Source organism: Rhinoderma darwinii (genome assembly GCF_050947455.1).
Source record: "Rhinoderma darwinii isolate aRhiDar2 chromosome 5 unlocalized genomic scaffold, aRhiDar2.hap1 SUPER_5_unloc_46, whole genome shotgun sequence".
Classification (NCBI taxonomy): domain Eukaryota; kingdom Metazoa; phylum Chordata; class Amphibia; order Anura; family Rhinodermatidae; genus Rhinoderma; species Rhinoderma darwinii.
The window spans coordinates 279,730-297,636 of NW_027461805.1; the positions used below are offsets into that span (position 1 = coordinate 279,730).

General features: G+C 50.4%; 8 non-coding genes across 8 annotated transcripts; all 8 read right to left on the reverse strand.

Annotated features, from left to right (window-relative positions):
- Positions 1–160: 160 nt before the first annotated feature.
- Positions 161–351, reverse strand: LOC142694620 (U2 spliceosomal RNA). Its single transcript, XR_012862813.1, has one exon. It is a non-coding gene; the product is annotated as a U2 spliceosomal RNA (small nuclear RNA).
- Positions 352–8,526: 8,175 nt separating this feature from the next.
- Positions 8,527–8,717, reverse strand: LOC142694621 (U2 spliceosomal RNA). The gene has a single exon (XR_012862814.1). It is a non-coding gene; the product is annotated as a U2 spliceosomal RNA (small nuclear RNA).
- A 1,284-nt stretch (positions 8,718–10,001) lies between these two features.
- On the reverse strand, positions 10,002–10,192 carry LOC142694622 (U2 spliceosomal RNA). Its single transcript, XR_012862815.1, has one exon. It is a non-coding gene; the product is annotated as a U2 spliceosomal RNA (small nuclear RNA).
- A 1,276-nt stretch (positions 10,193–11,468) lies between these two features.
- On the reverse strand, positions 11,469–11,659 carry LOC142694623 (U2 spliceosomal RNA). Its single transcript, XR_012862816.1, has one exon. It is a non-coding gene; the product is annotated as a U2 spliceosomal RNA (small nuclear RNA).
- A 1,280-nt stretch (positions 11,660–12,939) lies between these two features.
- Positions 12,940–13,130, reverse strand: LOC142694624 (U2 spliceosomal RNA). Its single transcript, XR_012862817.1, has one exon. It is a non-coding gene; the product is annotated as a U2 spliceosomal RNA (small nuclear RNA).
- Positions 13,131–14,407: 1,277 nt separating this feature from the next.
- Positions 14,408–14,598, reverse strand: LOC142694625 (U2 spliceosomal RNA). The gene has a single exon (XR_012862818.1). It is a non-coding gene; the product is annotated as a U2 spliceosomal RNA (small nuclear RNA).
- Positions 14,599–15,894: 1,296 nt separating this feature from the next.
- LOC142694627 (U2 spliceosomal RNA) lies at positions 15,895–16,085 on the reverse strand. Its single transcript, XR_012862820.1, has one exon. It is a non-coding gene; the product is annotated as a U2 spliceosomal RNA (small nuclear RNA).
- Positions 16,086–17,369: 1,284 nt separating this feature from the next.
- On the reverse strand, positions 17,370–17,560 carry LOC142694628 (U2 spliceosomal RNA). The gene has a single exon (XR_012862821.1). It is a non-coding gene; the product is annotated as a U2 spliceosomal RNA (small nuclear RNA).
- Between the last annotated feature and the right edge of the window lie 347 nt (positions 17,561–17,907).

The window sequence follows — 17,907 nt, forward strand, 5'->3', positions numbered from 1 at the left end:
ATTCATTAATTGCATTTAATCAATGAGCTCATTATCACTCATGCATTGTCCAACAGGTGTTGAAATAATGGGATTAAAAGGGGAGATCCCTTCAGAAAGACAGAAACAATAGCAAAGACAAAAAACACTTTTGGAATCTGCTTTTAGTCAACACATAAGGAAAGGGTGCACCGGTCCTGGAAATACTGCAATACCAGGTCAATGCGTGGAGTGGACAGAGCAAGCTCTATTTCCATCTCCCTGTTCTAAAAATCCATTTAATATATGGTCCCCAGATAGGGGACGTATCAGATATTAAACTGATAAGAACAGATACTACACTTGATCTTAGCCAAAAGGCCGAGAAGCGATAACCCGAACGGGCCGCGCGTTGCCCGAGCCTGCCCGATACTGCTGTTCAGCCCTTGCAGCGATTCAGCCTACTTCTAGGCAATTCCATGGGGCCCTGCAGGCTCACACACTCACAGCTACACGGGAGGTGAATAAAGGCCGGAGAGGAAGCCAGACAGGATTTGCTTCTTTTGCTTGCACCACAATGCAGTGCTGAAAGAGGAGGAATCTACATAAAAACGCCTTCCTGGCAACGCCCAAATGCCCTGCTGCCATGCAGATAAACACTGGCAGCGGCAGCAAGTGCATGCCCACAGCCACCCCTTGTTCCTTCACACCTTGTATCAGCTGTAATCCAGTCCAGTCCAGTGCTGCCTGCTGAGCAGCACTGACCAACACTGCCTGGGCCCAGGCTTTTATCTCTGAGGCCCCATTATGATGTCAGAAAGCTGGCTCTGGAATCCTGAGGGCTCCACTATGACACGTGCAAAGTTCCGTCTGAACTTTATATAAGACGGTGAGGCTCAGTCAGTCACTCAGTGTTGCCTGAGAGGGCAACACTGCAACAGCCGGCCGCCAGGCTGTCTTTTTTTTGCACAGCTAGTTGCCTCCAGGAGGCCACAAGAGGGAGACAAGGGACTGCAAAATGGAAAATAGGCATCCACCAACTTTACAGACAACTTCTCCTTGCTCCTACAACCTCCATCCTTGCACAGTTTGTTATTCTTCTAGGTAACATAGTAACAAATCCAAATTGCTGCTCTCTTTGTAGGCAAGCAAGGCTTTGTTGCAACTGCAATTCTTACTTCTTCTTGAAATGTAGGGACGACAGTACATTCCATCACATCCATCTAGTGTACACAGGTAGGTCCATTGTGGCGGGCAGGCGAGCGGGCGGGCTGCTTTATTGGCTGTTTGCTGTTCCCCTACTCCACTCCACTATTTGACTGTTGTGCTGCATCAATCAATCAATCAATCAATCAATCAATCAATCAATCAATCAATCAATCAATCAATCAATCAGTGGCTGGCTCAGGTGCAGCTCTTTAACTTACCTAAAAGGGAGGGCGGAGAGAAGACAAGGAAGGTGAATGAGGTGTTCCAATGTGAAATGCCGGAAACACAGAAACACAGACGACACACAACATGACCTGCCTAGGTAGAGTCGTGTGTTAACCTTAAACCATACTATCCCCCACCCCCATTTAGTAACGACACATGACACCGAGGTTGGATGTGAAATGGCCACAGCAGCCGTTTATTAATTTCACAGTTTTATAAAAACAATTTAAATCCGAAACATTCGGATAACTAGTTAGGAATCCACCAGAGAATTCCTCCTAATAATTCACATGACCCAACATGGGTCAGAATCATAAATAACAATTAAACGTTAACATTAACCCGAGCAGAGGAAGTCCTTGAAGCCCCTTCAGATGTTCCTTTCAAGAACACACCGAATTAGCCATCTGCAAACCACTAATTACCTCCAGCCGTAAACCAGCTCGGAAGCACCGTTCACCTCTGCAGATGGCTCCAACCACTAGAAGTCCACTTCAAGGGGATAACACCCGTTGAAGCCCTCAAGTGATATACCGACCACTAGAAGTCCACTTCAAAGGGATAACACCCGATGAAGCCTTCAAGTGACATACCTTCTACCAGAAGACCACTTCAAAGGGATAACACCCGATGAAGTCTTCAACCATGTACCTTTTTTGGGGGACGCATACCCCCGATGCGACCCCCCCACCATTTTGTACTGACTGGCCTCAAGGACTCCCCCCGCCAGCTGCCATGACAACAGAACCTACTCCGGAAAAAAGAAAAACATGTTAAATAAACACACAAAATAAAACACAACGCTTATATACGGACGTACAGAAGACCTAAGGAGTAACAAAACAAGGGTGGGAGGGTGGGAGCTTTGCTTCTTGTGTATTACTCCTCCCGCTGCTTCCGGCTCAATGCCGAGAAACAGCGGGAAGCGCAGTAACGGCCCCCCCGTCCCCCCTAGCTCCTCCCCGTCCCTCCTTCAGCTCCTTCACCTTTCCCTCACCTCTTAACATTAACCCTTTCCCTACCAGGACGGTCATGTCGGCTTCCCTCAAGCCTGCAGCTGCGTCCAGCCTCTTCTTGACCTGCCTAGGTAGAGTCGTGTGTTAACCTTAAACCATACTATCCCCCACCCCCATTTAGTAACGACACATGACACCGAGGTTGGATGTGAAATGGCCACAGCAGCCGTTTATTAATTTCACAGTTTTATAAAAACAATTTAAATCCGAAACATTCGGATAACTAGTTAGGAATCCACCAGAGAATTCCTCCTAATAATTCACATGACCCAACATGGGTCAGAATCATAAATAACAATTAAACGTTAACATTAACCCGAGCAGAGGAAGTCCTTGAAGCCCCTTCAGATGTTCCTTTCAAGAACACACCGAATTAGCCATCTGCAAACCACTAATTACCTCCAGCCGTAAACCAGCTCGGAAGCACCGTTCACCTCTGCAGATGGCTCCAACCACTAGAAGTCCACTTCAAGGGGATAACACCCGTTGAAGCCCTCAAGTGATATACCGACCACTAGAAGTCCACTTCAAAGGGATAACACCCGATGAAGCCTTCAAGTGACATACCTTCTACCAGAAGACCACTTCAAAGGGATAACACCCGATGAAGTCTTCAACCATGTACCTTTTTTGGGGGACGCATACCCCCGATGCGACCCCCCCACCATTTTGTACTGACTGGCCTCAAGGACTCCCCCCGCCACCGCGAAACAGGCCTTGACCACCTTAAGCCTGTGAGTTCCTCCACACCACCACCGCCCTTTCTATGCCTTCTGCTATAGCCAAGCTCCAAATATCAATGCCAACCTCGGTCAGATGAACCCCGTCACTCCTCCAGAAATTCCCCAATCCTGACTCCAAATCCCTATGCCTCACGCAAATGCCCCCGTTCTTTGCCACAAAACGGGACACCGCCCGGTTAACTTTTATCCGAGCCTTATTGACTCTCTCCACCGATCTAGCTAACCGCCAATGCTTCCTTGGGACTATGTCCGACCACACTACCACCAACTTGGGATAAGATACCCACAAACACAACAAATCATGTTTGATATCCCGCACCAACTCACGAAAAGGGCGGACTCCTAAGTCATTCCCACCCACGTGCAACACTAAAACCTCCGGAACCCTATCAAGCCGCACATATGTCTGGAATTCCGCCAACACCCTGTTCCACGACATACCTCTAAACCCCAGCCAATGCACAACCGCATCCTGTCGCGGAATGCGCAACTGGCGACCATCCGGGCGGACGTCCGCCCTCAAAGCCCCCCAGTGCACGTACGAATGACCCATCAACCACACCAGACAAGGAGGCGAATCTGAAACGGAAAACACAGTTAGGCACCACCATATAACATTTGCAAGCATAAACAACAAAATTACCACATATGGGGGCGGACATAGGACTTAAACCTTTTTGACTCCCAACGACCAATACGCCTCACCCCCTCATCATCCAACCCCCAGCGCCCTGCTTCCGTTGCTGCGCCAATCCGGAAGGAATGAGATGAATATGAGCCTGCCGCAACCCCAACCGCCGTCAAACATTTTTTAAAAACAGCTCCAAACTGAAACCTGGACAAGAACGACCCGTCCACATGACGTAACAAAGGCAAATCTGGAGACCCCCTGTTTTTTGTAAAACCCCGCATGCACTCTACTGGGCACATGACCGACCCCGGGAGAGCGAACAAAACTATCAGTTTTCCCTTCCCTAATTGGTCAGTTTTTGATCTACGCCACCATACCTCCAACCGATCTGCAAAAAGGCTCACCTCCCCAGATCTCAGCCCCCCTGCCTGTTTAGTACTTGGCGACACCAACTCACCTATTCTAAATGCTCCGAAGAACGCCAACGAGAAAGCCAACCGAAACAAATCCCTTTCATCTGAAGAACGACATACCGATGCCAATGAACCGCCCAACAAGCCCAGCAAAGCAAACGACACCGGCCTTCTACTATCCGCCTCCACCCTACCTCTGCGCAACCCCTTCAAAGCCTGCGATACCAGAAATTCCTTCGATACATCCCGCAAGCCCCGCAACTTAAGCCCAAACGCCACCGCGGATATAAACCGGTTCACCTTCGCTACTGAAAACCCCCCCTCCCAGGCATCCCCTAACCAATACAAAAGTGCCACCAACCTGTCTCTATCCGTATTAACATCACCCAACTCTCTTACCCACTCCTCCCACTGCCTCCAACAAGCAGCATAAGCCCTCCACGTCGTGCGCGCCAAAGACCTTTGTAACAGCTGCTCTACGGGACCGATACCAGATCCCATAGATGATCCGGACACGCCAAACCGAGACGTTCCGCTCCCGGGGCCAATTGCCGAAACCGGTCCCACTGCGAGCGAGAAAGAGCATCAGCAACACAATTCCGTACACCCGGGACATGCACCGCCACCACCCACGCGTTCAGCGACAAACACACCAACACTAAATGTCGCAACAATTGAACTACCGGAGGAGAGGACGCCGTGATGTTATTAATGGCAAGCACCACCCCCATGTTGTCGCAGTAAAAACGGACCTTCTTATCCCTGAGCCTGTCCCCCCAAATGGTAGCCGCCACCACGATGGGAAACAGCTCGAGCAGGGCCAGATTCCGCGTCAATCCACTGGACACCCAGCTAGCCGGCCATTGACCTGCGCACCACGGACCTCCCCCGTAAGCTCCAAAGCCACCCGCCCCAGCCGCATCCGTGAAAATATTCAGATCACTCGTATCCTGCGCTGGGGCCATCCATAGCGAGCGACCATTGTACTGGCCCAAGAAGTCATCCCAAACCTGAAGATCAGCTCGGTGCTCCTCCTTGAGCCTCACAAAATGATGCGGCGCCCGCACTCCCGCCGTTGCCGCCGCCAACCTTCTACCAAACACCCTCCCCATCGGCATAATCCGGCAGGCGAAATTCAACTTCCCCAGCAGCGACTGAAGCTCCCTCAGCGACATTTTCTTCCTTCTACAAGCCCGTCGCACCTCCAGCCTCAAAGCACCCAGCTTATCCGCCGGGAGCCGACACTCCATTGCCACCGAGTCAATTTCGATTCCCAAGAAACAAATCGTCGCTACCGGGCCCTCCGTTTTTTCCGGCGCCAAAGGGATCCCAAAATCCCTCGCCACCTTCTGCAGGGCATGAAGCAAGTTACCGCAAACCGGCGAACCCCCCGGGCCAACGCACAAAAAATCATCTAAGTAATGGATCAACGAATCGACCCCGGATACTCCCCTCGTTACCCACTCCACGAAGCTACTAAACGCCTCGAAGTATGCACAAGAAAGAGAACACCCCATCGGAAGGCACCGATCCACGTAAAAGGCCCCATTCCAAAAACAACCCAACAGCCGTTGGCTTTCTGGATGCACCGGCAACAACCTGAACGCCGCCTCGATGTCGGTTTTTGCTAGCAGCGCCCCCGGACCCGCAGCCCGCACTAACCCCACCGCCTTATCGAATGAGGTATAAACTACGGAACACAACTCGTGATCAATCCCGTCATTTACCGACGAACCTTTGGGATACGATAAATGTTGAATCAAACGAAACTTTCCGGGCTCGCGTTTAGGGACAATACCCAAAGGGGACACAACTAAATCTTTCACCGGCGACTCCACAAATGGCCCCGACATGCGCCCCAACGAAACTTCTTTTAACAACTTTTCCGACACGACTTCCGCATGCAAGTAAGCCGATTTTAAATTTCTCCGCGTAACCGGAACCTCATAAGGAGGCGGAGGAATAACAAAACCAACACTAAACCCTTCATAAAGCAACTTAGCTGCCGCCCTATCCGGATACTCATTTAGATAAGGGGCCATCCTTTCCACCCTCACCGGCGACACCCCCTTGACCAGCCCCGTGCTGGTTCCCGGACCTCTTTTTCCGCAGACATTTTGCCGCCCCGTGTGATGCCCCATTACACTCGGAGCACACGTGCTTGAACTTGCACGTGGCCCCGAACTTGCACTGGCCTTCATTGAATTGCCAGCAAAACCCCGCCTTTCCCCCGCCGCTTGGTCCACTCTGACTAGTCTGGCCTCCCTGGCCACCGCTCCCGGGAAAGGGCTGCCTAACCGGAGCCGTAACCCGTAACCAGAGAGCAATATCCTTCTGGTCCCACCGAATCGCCGGCCGAACCGCCTTCCGCTGACGGAATTGCTCATCATATCGCAGCCACGCCTGACCCCCATACGCCCTATGAGCCTCCCCAATAGCATCAAAATAACAAAATAACGCCGAACAATTTTCCGGCGCCTTTTCCCCTATCACACTAGCCAATATGGCGAACGCCTGCGACCAATTAACGAACGTCTGCGGGATAAGCCTATACCGCCGCCGTTCCTCCTCGTCCTTTTTACTCTCATCCCGCTTGCTCTTATCCAAATTGAATTTAGCCAGCGGCAAGAGAGAAAAAATTTCAACATATTCATCTTTCCAGATCCGATCACGCACCTCCTGCTTTAAATGCGCCCCCAACGGACCCTCAAAACAAACATACACCTCCCCCCGAGCACGATCGTCCATGCGCACTCGATCGCCGTCCTTCTGTGCCTCAGTCTGCACCGACACCGCGACCGCCTCTCTAACCGCCACCACAGGACGCGCCTGCAACGATCCCACTTCCCTGGGGCCTTCCCAAACTACCGCAGGGGACACTTCCGTTACTACCGGCGCCGCGGCCCTATCCAGGCGCCCCACCAGCTCCCGTAAGCAACCCACTAAATCTGCCAAACCCGCTCCGTCGCGTCCGCCCGCGCCACTACCGGCCCCCGATGCTATGCTAGCAGCCCCCCCGCCGACACCCGACATAAAAATCGCTGGATAAGACAATAATGGAGTTATACACTCACCGGGCTGCACAGGCGCTGTGTTCCCGTCAGCCGGACCATCCTGACCTCGACGATAGACGTCCAGTTCACCTTCCTCCAGTTCTTCTCTCGCCGACGACTGTCCCTCCCAACGACCTCTTCGGAAAGGGGATGAGGACGCGCTGACCGATGGGCCGGCAACCTGCCGCCCGACCGCCGGGACCCAGACTTCCGACCGGACCTGTTGCCTCGACGTCGCTGCAGATCTAGTCGTCCGTCTAGACGATCCTGACGAAGCCTGCCCCCTGGCCGGAACATCACCATGCGGGGCGGCCGTACCTTGCTCTCGACATCTTCCATCTGATGGGGGAGGGGTGACAGGGAGCCCGGCCTGCGACTCCCTGCTTACCGCCGGACCCCGTCGCGGCCTGGGATTCCTGCCAGGACGCAGGGCCTGGGAAGGGGCGGTCCTCCCAGCTGCCTGGCCTGCAGCGTCCGGGATCGGGCTCCCTCTGCGACGCCGTGTCCGCGGGACTACCTCCGGACTCAGGCGCTCTGGAGGTCGGGACCGCCGAGAGGGACGGGTCGACACAGCCTTCATCGCCGTCACCCCTGCTACCGCTCTCTGCCTGCCCAGCGCAGGAGCGGTTGTTGCCGACTCCCCCCCCGCCGCCATAGCCATGCTCGTAGGGGGGCCGGGGGAGGGGAGCCTGTCCCTTACAACAGACCCCGAACGCCGTGCCCGACGTGGCGAAACGGCGTCCGGGATCCGCGTTAATGCAGCCACGGTCTCCTCCAGCCATCCGGGACCGTGGTGCACAGCAGCGGCACGCAGCCGCTCTAAAATCAGGGCCTCTGCCATACTAAAAAGCCGGGCAACGGGGAGCTTTGCTTCTTGTGTATTACTCCTCCCGCTGCTTCCGGCTCAATGCCGAGAAACAGCGGGAAGCGCAGTAACGGCCCCCCCGTCCCCCCTAGCTCCTCCCCGTCCCTCCTTCAGCTCCTTCACCTTTCCCTCACCTCTTAACATTAACCCTTTCCCTACCAGGACGGTCATGTCGGCTTCCCTCAAGCCGACGGTCATGTCGGCTTCCCTCAAGCCTGCAGCTGCGTCCAGCCTCTTCTAGAGGTGGCAATCTATTCATTAATTGCATTTAATCAATGAGCTCATTATCACTCATGCATTGTCCAACAGGTGTTGAAATAATGGGATTAAAAGGGGAGATCCCTTCAGAAAGACAGAAACAATAGCAAAGACAAAAAACACTTTTGGAATCTGCTTTTAGTCAACACATAAGGAAAGGGTGCACCGGTCCTGGAAATACTGCAATACCAGGTCAATGCGTGGAGTGGACAGAGCAAGCTCTATTTCCATCTCCCTGTTCTAAAAATCCATTTAATATATGGTCCCCAGATAGGGGACGTATCAGATATTAAACTGATAAGAACAGATACTACACTTGATCTTAGCCAAAAGGCCGAGAAGCGATAACCCGAACGGGCCGCGCGTTGCCCGAGCCTGCCCGATACTGCTGTTCAGCCCTTGCAGCGATTCAGCCTACTTCTAGGCAATTCCATGGGGCCCTGCAGGCTCACACACTCACAGCTACACGGGAGGTGAATAAAGGCCGGAGAGGAAGCCAGACAGGATTTGCTTCTTTTGCTTGCACCACAATGCAGTGCTGAAAGAGGAGGAATCTACATAAAAACGCCTTCCTGGCAACGCCCAAATGCCCTGCTGCCATGCAGATAAACACTGGCAGCGGCAGCAAGTGCATGCCCACAGCCACCCCTTGTTCCTTCACACCTTGTATCAGCTGTAATCCAGTCCAGTCCAGTGCTGCCTGCTGAGCAGCACTGACCAACACTGCCTGGGCCCAGGCTTTTATCTCTGAGGCCCCATTATGATGTCAGAAAGCTGGCTCTGGAATCCTGAGGGCTCCACTATGACACGTGCAAAGTTCCGTCTGAACTTTATATAAGACGGTGAGGCTCAGTCAGTCACTCAGTGTTGCCTGAGAGGGCAACACTGCAACAGCCGGCCGCCAGGCTGTCTTTTTTTTGCACAGCTAGTTGCCTCCAGGAGGCCACAAGAGGGAGACAAGGGACTGCAAAATGGAAAATAGGCATCCACCAACTTTACAGACAACTTCTCCTTGCTCCTACAACCTCCATCCTTGCACAGTTTGTTATTCTTCTAGGTAACATAGTAACAAATCCAAATTGCTGCTCTCTTTGTAGGCAAGCAAGGCTTTGTTGCAACTGCAATTCTTACTTCTTCTTGAAATGTAGGGACGACAGTACATTCCATCACATCCATCTAGTGTACACAGGTAGGTCCATTGTGGCGGGCAGGCGAGCGGGCGGGCTGCTTTATTGGCTGTTTGCTGTTCCCCTACTCCACTCCACTATTTGACTGTTGTGCTGCATCAATCAATCAATCAATCAATCAATCAATCAATCAATCAATCAATCAGTGGCTGGCTCAGGTGCAGCTCTTTAACTTACCTAAAAGGGAGGGCGGAGAGAAGACAAGGAAGGTGAATGAGGTGTTCCAATGTGAAATGCCGGAAACACAGAAACACAGACGACACACAACAAGAGGTGGCAATCTATTCATTAATTGCATTTAATCAATGAGCTCATTATCACTCATGCATTGTCCAACAGGTGTTGAAATAATGGGATTAAAAGGGGAGATCCCTTCAGAAAGACAGAAACAATAGCAAAGACAAAAAACACTTTTGGAATCTGCTTTTAGTCAACACATAAGGAAAGGGTGCACCGGTCCTGGAAATACTGCAATACCAGGTCAATGCGTGGAGTGGACAGAGCAAGCTCTATTTCCATCTCCCTGTTCTAAAAATCCATTTAATATATGGTCCCCAGATAGGGGACGTATCAGATATTAAACTGATAAGAACAGATACTACACTTGATCTTAGCCAAAAGGCCGAGAAGCGATAACCCGAACGGGCCGCGCGTTGCCCGAGCCTGCCCGATACTGCTGTTCAGCCCTTGCAGCGATTCAGCCTACTTCTAGGCAATTCCATGGGGCCCTGCAGGCTCACACACTCACAGCTACACGGGAGGTGAATAAAGGCCGGAGAGGAAGCCAGACAGGATTTGCTTCTTTTGCTTGCACCACAATGCAGTGCTGAAAGAGGAGGAATCTACATAAAAACGCCTTCCTGGCAACGCCCAAATGCCCTGCTGCCATGCAGATAAACACTGGCAGCGGCAGCAAGTGCATGCCCACAGCCACCCCTTGTTCCTTCACACCTTGTATCAGCTGTAATCCAGTCCAGTCCAGTGCTGCCTGCTGAGCAGCACTGACCAACACTGCCTGGGCCCAGGCTTTTATCTCTGAGGCCCCATTATGATGTCAGAAAGCTGGCTCTGGAATCCTGAGGGCTCCACTATGACACGTGCAAAGTTCCGTCTGAACTTTATATAAGACGGTGAGGCTCAGTCAGTCACTCAGTGTTGCCTGAGAGGGCAACACTGCAACAGCCGGCCGCCAGGCTGTCTTTTTTTTGCACAGCTAGTTGCCTCCAGGAGGCCACAAGAGGGAGACAAGGGACTGCAAAATGGAAAATAGGCATCCACCAACTTTACAGACAACTTCTCCTTGCTCCTACAACCTCCATCCTTGCACAGTTTGTTATTCTTCTAGGTAACATAGTAACAAATCCAAATTGCTGCTCTCTTTGTAGGCAAGCAAGGCTTTGTTGCAACTGCAATTCTTACTTCTTCTTGAAATGTAGGGACGACAGTACATTCCATCACATCCATCTAGTGTACACAGGTAGGTCCATTGTGGCGGGCAGGCGAGCGGGCGGGCTGCTTTATTGGCTGTTTGCTGTTCCCCTACTCCACTCCACTATTTGACTGTTGTGCTGCATCAATCAATCAATCAATCAATCAATCAATCAATCAATCAGTGGCTGGCTCAGGTGCAGCTCTTTAACTTACCTAAAAGGGAGGGCGGAGAGAAGACAAGGAAGGTGAATGAGGTGTTCCAATGTGAAATGCCGGAAACACAGAAACACAGACGACACACAACAAGAGGTGGCAATCTATTCATTAATTGCATTTAATCAATGAGCTCATTATCACTCATGCATTGTCCAACAGGTGTTGAAATAATGGGATTAAAAGGGGAGATCCCTTCAGAAAGACAGAAACAATAGCAAAGACAAAAAACACTTTTGGAATCTGCTTTTAGTCAACACATAAGGAAAGGGTGCACCGGTCCTGGAAATACTGCAATACCAGGTCAATGCGTGGAGTGGACAGAGCAAGCTCTATTTCCATCTCCCTGTTCTAAAAATCCATTTAATATATGGTCCCCAGATAGGGGACGTATCAGATATTAAACTGATAAGAACAGATACTACACTTGATCTTAGCCAAAAGGCCGAGAAGCGATAACCCGAACGGGCCGCGCGTTGCCCGAGCCTGCCCGATACTGCTGTTCAGCCCTTGCAGCGATTCAGCCTACTTCTAGGCAATTCCATGGGGCCCTGCAGGCTCACACACTCACAGCTACACGGGAGGTGAATAAAGGCCGGAGAGGAAGCCAGACAGGATTTGCTTCTTTTGCTTGCACCACAATGCAGTGCTGAAAGAGGAGGAATCTACATAAAAACGCCTTCCTGGCAACGCCCAAATGCCCTGCTGCCATGCAGATAAACACTGGCAGCGGCAGCAAGTGCATGCCCACAGCCACCCCTTGTTCCTTCACACCTTGTATCAGCTGTAATCCAGTCCAGTCCAGTGCTGCCTGCTGAGCAGCACTGACCAACACTGCCTGGGCCCAGGCTTTTATCTCTGAGGCCCCATTATGATGTCAGAAAGCTGGCTCTGGAATCCTGAGGGCTCCACTATGACACGTGCAAAGTTCCGTCTGAACTTTATATAAGACGGTGAGGCTCAGTCAGTCACTCAGTGTTGCCTGAGAGGGCAACACTGCAACAGCCGGCCGCCAGGCTGTCTTTTTTTTGCACAGCTAGTTGCCTCCAGGAGGCCACAAGAGGGAGACAAGGGACTGCAAAATGGAAAATAGGCATCCACCAACTTTACAGACAACTTCTCCTTGCTCCTACAACCTCCATCCTTGCACAGTTTGTTATTCTTCTAGGTAACATAGTAACAAATCCAAATTGCTGCTCTCTTTGTAGGCAAGCAAGGCTTTGTTGCAACTGCAATTCTTACTTCTTCTTGAAATGTAGGGACGACAGTACATTCCATCACATCCATCTAGTGTACACAGGTAGGTCCATTGTGGCGGGCAGGCGAGCGGGCGGGCTGCTTTATTGGCTGTTTGCTGTTCCCCTACTCCACTCCACTATTTGACTGTTGTGCTGCATCAATCAATCAATCAATCAATCAATCAATCAATCAATCAATCAGTGGCTGGCTCAGGTGCAGCTCTTTAACTTACCTAAAAGGGAGGGCGGAGAGAAGACAAGGAAGGTGAATGAGGTGTTCCAATGTGAAATGCCGGAAACACAGAAACACAGACGACACACAACAAGAGGTGGCAATCTATTCATTAATTGCATTTAATCAATGAGCTCATTATCACTCATGCATTGTCCAACAGGTGTTGAAATAATGGGATTAAAAGGGGAGATCCCTTCAGAAAGACAGAAACAATAGCAAAGACAAAAAACACTTTTGGAATCTGCTTTTAGTCAACACATAAGGAAAGGGTGCACCGGTCCTGGAAATACTGCAATACCAGGTCAATGCGTGGAGTGGACAGAGCAAGCTCTATTTCCATCTCCCTGTTCTAAAAATCCATTTAATATATGGTCCCCAGATAGGGGACGTATCAGATATTAAACTGATAAGAACAGATACTACACTTGATCTTAGCCAAAAGGCCGAGAAGCGATAACCCGAACGGGCCGCGCGTTGCCCGAGCCTGCCCGATACTGCTGTTCAGCCCTTGCAGCGATTCAGCCTACTTCTAGGCAATTCCATGGGGCCCTGCAGGCTCACACACTCACAGCTACACGGGAGGTGAATAAAGGCCGGAGAGGAAGCCAGACAGGATTTGCTTCTTTTGCTTGCACCACAATGCAGTGCTGAAAGAGGAGGAATCTACATAAAAACGCCTTCCTGGCAACGCCCAAATGCCCTGCTGCCATGCAGATAAACACTGGCAGCGGCAGCAAGTGCATGCCCACAGCCACCCCTTGTTCCTTCACACCTTGTATCAGCTGTAATCCAGTCCAGTCCAGTGCTGCCTGCTGAGCAGCACTGACCAACACTGCCTGGGCCCAGGCTTTTATCTCTGAGGCCCCATTATGATGTCAGAAAGCTGGCTCTGGAATCCTGAGGGCTCCACTATGACACGTGCAAAGTTCCGTCTGAACTTTATATAAGACGGTGAGGCTCAGTCAGTCACTCAGTGTTGCCTGAGAGGGCAACACTGCAACAGCCGGCCGCCAGGCTGTCTTTTTTTTGCACAGCTAGTTGCCTCCAGGAGGCCACAAGAGGGAGACAAGGGACTGCAAAATGGAAAATAGGCATCCACCAACTTTACAGACAACTTCTCCTTGCTCCTACAACCTCCATCCTTGCACAGTTTGTTATTCTTCTAGGTAACATAGTAACAAATCCAAATTGCTGCTCTCTTTGTAGGCAAGCAAGGCTTTGTTGCAACTGCAATTCTTACTTCTTCTTGAAATGTAGGGACGACAGTACATTCCATCACATCCATCTAGTGTACACAGGTAGGTCCATTGTGGCGGGCAGGCGAGCGGGCGGGCTGCTTTATTGGCTGTTTGCTGTTCCCCTACTCCACTCCACTATTTGACTGTTGTGCTGCAATCAATCAATCAATCAATCAATCAATCAATCAATCAATCAGTGGCTGGCTCAGGTGCAGCTATTTAACTTACCTAAAAGGGAGGGCGGAGAGAAGACAAGGAAGGTGAATGAGGTGTTCCAATGTGAAATGCCGGAAACACAGAAACACAGACGACACACAACAAGAGGTGGCAATCTATTCATTAATTGCATTTAATCAATGAGCTCATTATCACTCATGCATTGTCCAACAGGTGTTGAAATAATGGGATTAAAAGGGGAGATCCCTTCAGAAAGACAGAAACAATAGCAAAGACAAAAAACACTTTTGGAATCTGCTTTTAGTCAACACATAAGGAAAGGGTGCACCGGTCCTGGAAATACTGCAATACCAGGTCAATGCGTGGAGTGGACAGAGCAAGCTCTATTTCCATCTCCCTGTTCTAAAAATCCATTTAATATATGGTCCCCAGATAGGGGACGTATCAGATATTAAACTGATAAGAACAGATACTACACTTGATCTTAGCCAAAAGGCCGAGAAGCGATAACCCGAACGGGCCGCGCGTTGCCCGAGCCTGCCCGATACTGCTGTTCAGCCCTTGCAGCGATTCAGCCTACTTCTAGGCAATTCCATGGGGCCCTGCAGGCTCACACACTCACAGCTACACGGGAGGTGAATAAAGGCCGGAGAGGAAGCCAGACAGGATTTGCTTCTTTTGCTTGCACCACAATGCAGTGCTGAAAGAGGAGGAATCTACATAAAAACGCCTTCCTGGCAACGCCCAAATGCCCTGCTGCCATGCAGATAAACACTGGCAGCGGCAGCAAGTGCATGCCCACAGCCACCCCTTGTTCCTTCACACCTTGTATCAGCTGTAATCCAGTCCAGTCCAGTGCTGCCTGCTGAGCAGCACTGACCAACACTGCCTGGGCCCAGGCTTTTATCTCTGAGGCCCCATTATGATGTCAGAAAGCTGGCTCTGGAATCCTGAGGGCTCCACTATGACACGTGCAAAGTTCCGTCTGAACTTTATATAAGACGGTGAGGCTCAGTCAGTCACTCAGTGTTGCCTGAGAGGGCAACACTGCAACAGCCGGCCGCCAGGCTGTCTTTTTTTTGCACAGCTAGTTGCCTCCAGGAGGCCACAAGAGGGAGACAAGGGACTGCAAAATGGAAAATAGGCATCCACCAACTTTACAGACAACTTCTCCTTGCTCCTACAACCTCCATCCTTGCACAGTTTGTTATTCTTCTAGGTAACATAGTAACAAATCCAAATTGCTGCTCTCTTTGTAGGCAAGCAAGGCTTTGTTGCAACTGCAATTCTTACTTCTTCTTGAAATGTAGGGACGACAGTACATTCCATCACATCCATCTAGTGTACACAGGTAGGTCCATTGTGGCGGGCAGGCGAGCGGGCGGGCTGCTTTATTGGCTGTTTGCTGTTCCCCTACTCCACTCCACTATTTGACTGTTGTGCTGCATCAATCAATCAATCAATCAATCAATCAATCAATCAATCAATCAATCAATCAATCAATCAGTGGCTGGCTCAGGTGCAGCTCTTTAACTTACCTAAAAGGGAGGGCGGAGAGAAGACAAGGAAGGTGAATGAGGTGTTCCAATGTGAAATGCCGGAAACACAGAAACACAGACGACACACAACAAGAGGTGGCAATCTATTCATTAATTGCATTTAATCAATGAGCTCATTATCACTCATGCATTGTCCAACAGGTGTTGAAATAATGGGATTAAAAGGGGAGATCCCTTCAGAAAGACAGAAACAATAGCAAAGACAAAAAACACTTTTGGAATCTGCTTTTAGTCAACACATAAGGAAAGGGTGCACCGGTCCTGGAAATACTGCAATACCAGGTCAATGCGTGGAGTGGACAGAGCAAGCTCTATTTCCATCTCCCTGTTCTAAAAATCCATTTAATATATGGTCCCCAGATAGGGGACGTATCAGATATTAAACTGATAAGAACAGATACTACACTTGATCTTAGCCAAAAGGCCGAGAAGCGATAACCCGAACGGGCCGCGCGTTGCCCGAGCCTGCCCGATACTGCTGTTCAGCCCTTGCAGCGATTCAGCCTACTTCTAGGCAATTCCATGGGGCCCTGCAGGCTCACACACTCACAGCTACACGGGAGGTGAATAAAGGCCGGAGAGGAAGCCAGACAGGATTTGCTTCTTTTGCTTGCACCACAATGCAGTGCTGAAAGAGGAGGAATCTACATAAAAACGCCTTCCTGGCAACGCCCAAATGCCCTGCTGCCATGCAGATAAACACTGGCAGCGGCAGCAAGTGCATGCCCACAGCCACCCCTTGTTCCTTCACACCTTGTATCAGCTGTAATCCAGTCCAGTCCAGTGCTGCCTGCTGAGCAGCACTGACCAACACTGCCTGGGCCCAGGCTTTTATCTCTGAGGCCCCATTATGATGTCAGAAAGCTGGCTCTGGAATCCTGAGGGCTCCACTATGACACGTGCAAAGTTCCGTCTGAACTTTATATAAGACGGTGAGGCTCAGTCAGTCACTCAGTGTTGCCTGAGAGGGCAACACTGCAACAGCCGGCCGCCAGGCTGTCTTTTTTTTGCACAGCTAGTTGCCTCCAGGAGGCCACAAGAGGGAGACAAGGGACTGCAAAATGGAAAATAGGCATCCACCAACTTTACAGACAACTTCTCCTTGCTCCTACAACCTCCATCCTTGCACAGTTTGTTATTCTTCTAGGTAACATAGTAACAAATCCAAATTGCTGCTCTCTTTGTAGGCAAGCAAGGCTTTGTTGCAACTGCAATTCTTACTTCTTCTTGAAATGTAGGGACGACAGTACATTCCATCACATCCATCTAGTGTACACAGGTAGGTCCATTGTGGCGGGCAGGCGAGCGGGCGGGCTGCTTTATTGGCTGTTTGCTGTTCCCCTACTCCACTCCACTATTTGACTGTTGTGCTGCATCAATCAATCAATCAATCAATCAATCAATCAATCAATCAATCAATCAGTGGCTGGCTCAGGTGCAGCTCTTTAACTTACCTAAAAGGGAGGGCGGAGAGAAGACAAGGAAGGTGAATGAGGTGTTCCAATGTGAAATGCCGGAAACACAGAAACACAGACGACACACAACAAGAGGTGGCAATCTATTCATTAATTGCATTTAATCAATGAGCTCATTATCACTCATGCATTGTCCAACAGGTGTTGAAATAATGGGATTAAAAGGGGAGATCCCTTCAGAAAGACAGAAACAATAGCAAAGACAAAAAACACTTTTGGAATCTGCTTTTAGTCAACACATAAGGAAAGGGTGCACCGGTCCTGGAAATACTGCAATACCAGGTCAATGCGTGGAGTGGACAGAGCAAGCTCTATTTCCATCTCCCTGTTCTAAAAATCCATTTAATATATGGTCCCCAGATAGGGGACGTATCAGATATTAAACTGATAAGAACAGATACTACACTTGATCTTAGCCAAAAGGCCGAGAAGCGATAACCCGAACGGGCCGCGCGTTGCCCGAGCCTGCCCGATACTGCTGTTCAGCCCTTGCAGCGATTCAGCCTACTTCTAGGCAATTCCATGGGGCCCTGCAGGCTCACACACTCACAGCTACACGGGAGGTGAATAAAGGCCGGAGAGGAAGCCAGACAGGATTTGCTTCTTTTGCTTGCACCACAATGCAGTGCTGAAAGAGGAGGAATCTACATAAAAATGCCTTCCTGGCAACGCCCAAATGCCCTGCTGCCATGCAGATAAACACTGGCAGCGGCAGCAAGTGCATGCCCACAGCCACCCCTTGTTCCTTCACACCTTGTATCAGCTGTAATCCAGTCCAGTCCA